This window comes from Nannospalax galili, unplaced genomic scaffold (genome assembly GCF_000622305.1).
Source record: "Nannospalax galili isolate Female #2095 unplaced genomic scaffold, S.galili_v1.0 scaffold632, whole genome shotgun sequence".
NCBI classification, from domain to species: Eukaryota; Metazoa; Chordata; class Mammalia; order Rodentia; family Spalacidae; genus Nannospalax; species Nannospalax galili.
In genome coordinates this window covers 883,990-888,903 of record NW_008332816.1, presented here as the reverse complement: position 1 = coordinate 888,903, position 4,914 = coordinate 883,990, and positions in this window count along the sequence as shown.

Sequence of the window (4,914 nt, the reverse complement as noted above, 5' to 3'; positions counted from 1 at the left end):
GTGGTTTACTTGTTGGGGATGGAAAGCTGGTTGGTCTAGGCTTCAGGTTCTCTCTTTTGATTTTACATTGTAGTGGCCAAATTGCTTTCATTTTGCTGCTCAGGAGTTCCCACAGAGGCCCAAGTCAGATGAGGATCATATGCTCTCAGGCTTTCTCCTAAGGTCTGGATCCCTCCAGGAGAGATTTTGGCCTCAAGAATTTGGGGGTTGGATTGGCCTGGGAGCAGGACCCACGGAAGATGCTAGTCTTGGGCAGCTGGTGGATCGTGACACTCAGAGATGCAAAGGGAGATGGGAGCAGGAAGAGGCCCCATGGGCTCCTGGGGAATGCACTGAGGAACTGGGTTGGTCTGGTTGCAAAGGATCAGAAAGCCAAAAGGTCAGCCCTGGCATCCAGGAAAGAGGCTGGTGGGTTGTGCAGCCAGGGAAGCAGAGGGAGGTGAGTCTGGGATCAGGCTCAGAGAGCTCCTGGGGACCTTGAGAAGGAACTGGTTCTGTCTGGATGCAAGAGTTCAGGAAGTAGTGGTGGCCCCGAGCCAAGAAGTCAGCCCTAGGGTCCAGGAAAGAGGCTGCCAGGCCGTGCAGCCCAGGGAAGCAGAAGGAGGTGAGGGCCAGACCAGGCTCAGAGGACAAGAAGGAACTGGGTTGGTCTGGATGCAAAGGATCAGGGAGCAGTGGTGGTTTCCCCAATGTCTGGGGCACCAAGACAAGGAATGGGACAGGACCCAGGCTAGGAAGAGAGACTGGCCATATTTCATACAATTTATTTTGATCAGATTTAGATCCCCTCCCATATCTAAAACACTGCTTAGTAACTTCTGAACAAATTTCCTGTACATATATATAAATATGTGTGTGTGTGTGTCTGTGTGTGTGTGTCTGTGTGTGTGTGCAAATGCCCTTCAGTGAGGGTTCATTCACTCGAGTCTGGCCAACATACCAAGAATCTCACCCATAAAGGAGACTGAATCCCTCCTTCTCAGGCATCATCAGTTCCAATAGTTCCTCAGGAAGGGTTAGGGTTGGGATTTCTTACCCACTTCCTATGTCTACACTGGGATTTTGTCTGGCCTGAGCTTGTGTGGGACTTGTGCATGCCATCACCAATGCTGTGAGTTCGTATATGTAACTGACCTGGCTGACAGGAAAATTCTTGATTTCTTGGGGTCATCAATTTCCTCTGGCTCTTACAATCCTTCTGCCCCCTATTCCACAGTGAATCCTGAGCCTTACAACTGACCAGAGTGCAGAAAGTGATGTTCTTTTGATCTGTGGAATTCATGAGATCAGGAAAAAAGCAGAGAACATTTAGTGACCTCTATCACATTCTCCATGTGCCACACAGGAATTATACGTGTCCTGTGGCTGTCCTCTAGGAGATGCTGCATGAGAATATTTTCCCAATGGGGAAAATTATACTATTGAACACAATGAAGAAATAGCCTTGGGGCTGGAGAGATGGCTCAGTGGTTAAAAGCACTGCATGCTCTGGCAGGGGACACAGGTTCAATTCCCAGCACCCACACGGTGGCTGACAAACATCTGTAACTCCAGTCCCAGGGGAATCAGATGCCCTCTTCTGACCTTCACAGATATTGATGGACACAGGTGCATTTATATACATGCAGGCAACATACTCATACACATACAATAAAAATAATAAGTAAAATATATTTTGAAAAAACATTTAAATAGCCTTAACCTAAATCTAAGAAACACCTCCCCCTGTTCACATGGGGCTTTCATCACTACACGCCAGCAAGTGAGAATAATGTTTCACTATTTTGTACTGAACACTTTTTAGTAATGATCATGAGGACTGGGAACAGATGGATGGGAAGTTTATATAACATTCCAGGGTTTTGATGGAGCCTCCATCCTCCTTAGCTCGATACGGCAGTGATGCGGGTGGTGAGCTGAGTTCTTCACACCTCAAACAAAGTGTGCTCAAGCAAGAAGCCTCCATGCCTGTGACTGTGAACTCACATCATACACTCATGAAGAAAGCCAAGAATGGCAGTCTGCTTTTCTTTAGAAGCCAGGAAGTAAAAAGTAAAGAAATCAACATTTCAGAGTGCCAGAAAAGATATCCCCACCTAGAACTCTAAAACCTGAGAAAAGCTTTGTTCAACTAACAAGATGAAATGACAAGTTTCTTATCAACGGCAGATCAGCAGAACATAGGGCTGGAAGTCTTGTTAATAATAAATGTTTATTACTGAAATACAAGAGTGATACAAGATGAAAACTTGAGTTTCTGTGAGAATTTGGAGTAAAACGTTGGTCACAGTAGACAAAAAATTCACTTTCACATGACCATATAGTCAGTGCATCAGAAAATACAGCAATTATGAAAGCATGCAGACCTCCCATCAGAACTCAACAACATGACAGACACGTCAACATAGTTATTAAGGGAGAGACACAGAGCAACACAATAACAATAGATCCCTGGGTCTAAATAAATATTGAACACAACATCCAGACAAACATGAGCACTAGGACGTGAGCAACTCTACAAACCAGATGGACCTAACAGACCTACAGCAACCTTCCATCCACTGCTCAGAGCAGGCATCTTCTCAACCACTCCCAGAACAGTCCTTAGGATAAGTCATGGTGGGGCGCCAAACCAGTCTCAACGAGTTTAGGAAGATGGGAATCATATCACGTATCTGTCCTGACCTCGATGGTATAAAATTAGAAATCAGTATTCAATGGAAAACAGGTAAGATCACAAACACATGAGAATTAAGCAACACATTTTAACAATCATTGCATCATAGAAGGACAATGAAAAATTACCTCAGGACAAAGTTGAAAACACAATAGACTAAATTTTATTGGATGGAGCTGGTGGTATCGCTCAGGGGTAGATGCATGAATAAATGTTAGAGGCCCTGTGTTCCAACTCAAGTACCCAAAATAACTTCATACTGACTTTTATAAGAAAAAAGTACTGGAGAAAGTTTGCAGTGATGCGTGCTCACATCAAAAAACAGCAAATACTGCCAGGTGTGGTGGTGGCACCCCCCCCCCTTTGATTGCGCACTCGGGAGGCAGAGGCCGGCGGATCTCTGTGAGTTTAATGGCAGTCTGGTCTACACAGCAAGTTCCAGGCAGTCTGGGGGTACAGGGAGACCCTGTCTCAAATAGACCAAAAAAACCCTGGGCATGTGGTCTGGTTCTGTAATCCCAGAAATCAGAAGGGGTTTGACTACAGCATGAACTACAAAGTGAGACCCTCTCTCACAAAAATGGAAAAACATTGTGAAATATGACACAAGATTACTGTAAACATCAAGGTTTAGGGAAAAAAAGAACTATAGAGATTGCTCAGTGGTTAAGAGCATGGACTGCTCCTCTAGTAAAACAACTTTTGTAAATGTATTTATTTATTTATTTATTTATTTTTACTTTGTGTATATGAGTATTATGCCTGTATGTGTGTAAGTGCACCTGTGTCCTACAGTGCCCTCCGAGGACAGAAGAGGCTGTTAGGTCCCCTGGAACCGGAGTTACTGACAGTTAAATCCAGCAAAGTAGCTCAAGGCTGGACATCTGGGATTGACTCATGATCTTCTGGGCTCCAAAGGGCTTGGGCAGCTCCACTTCTCTGGCTCTGCCGTACACACCACACACAGCTCATCTTGGATGCTCATGCCGCTGCCCTTGGTGATTGCCACATGGTCCTGGTACCTCCAATATGTGAGGTCTCCTCTGCTCTGAGGCTGCACCTTCAATGACCTCTCCTAATCTCTCAAGGTGCAAAGTCTCAGATTCTCTCCATGAACCCAACAGTCCTGTGGGTCTTCACCAAAACTAAGGTGCACGTTTACCAATGGCTTTCCTGGCCTCTTACACTGCCAAACCTCAGCTGCTCTCCATGAACCTTTCATGCCTTCAAAACCAGTACCATATAGGACACTCTTATACATTATCAAGTCCTGCTTCCAGCTTGAGACAGAGCCTTGGATGCCCTCTGGACCATAGCTTCTGTGTGCCGACCTCAAGGAAATACTTCCTAGATTTCACCTCAGTGATGCTGGTCTCTTCTTACTCACAGCTGACTTTTCAGCACCAGCTAACCAGTATCAATTGTCCAAGAAAAGCACAAAAGGTTTCACTTCCAAAAATTCTTAATTCAACACAAACAGCCCTGAAGACTCTTTGCTTCCCTTTGAAGCGTCACAAGCCTCATCAGCATTCCTTTTAAGTTCGTACAGAACAGCTCACTGAGCTCCAAGCCGAAACTTCCACAATCCTCCGAAACACATATTGCCAGGTCCATCATGGCAATACCTCCCCCATTCCTGGAACCAGCTTCTGTCTTAATTTGCTTTCAATTTCTGTTTTAAAAATACTGACCAAGGGGCTTGGATAGATGGCTCAGTGGTTAAGAACGCTGGCTGTTCTTGCAGAAGATCCGGTTTCAAATCCCAGCACCCAGCATGGCACCTAACAACTGTCTGAAACCCCAGTTCCAGGAGATCCGATACCCTCTCTGTCCTCCACCAGCATTCCATGACACGGGTGCACTTACATACATGCAGGCAATACATGAATACACATAAAATAAAAATAAAATGATAAATAAAATATTTTTTAAAAATATATCTGCCACGTGCCATCAATGAACACCAAAGAGGACAGAAGGAGGAGGACAGTGAAGGGAAGGCAAAGTGAGGCGAAGGGACCCAGATAATTCAGTGTGAACAAGCCACCGGTGAGTTTTGGTAAAGTGTGTGCAACAGAATCAGAAAGAAAAGAATAAGAGCTAAGAGATGAACAGCATGTCTGAAAGGGAAACATCTGAACCATCAGTGGCTCCCTGGACTTCCCTCTAGATATAACGGTAACATGATAGAGACGTAAACGGTAAACGCTGCATCTCAAAAGCGTCTCTGAACTCCA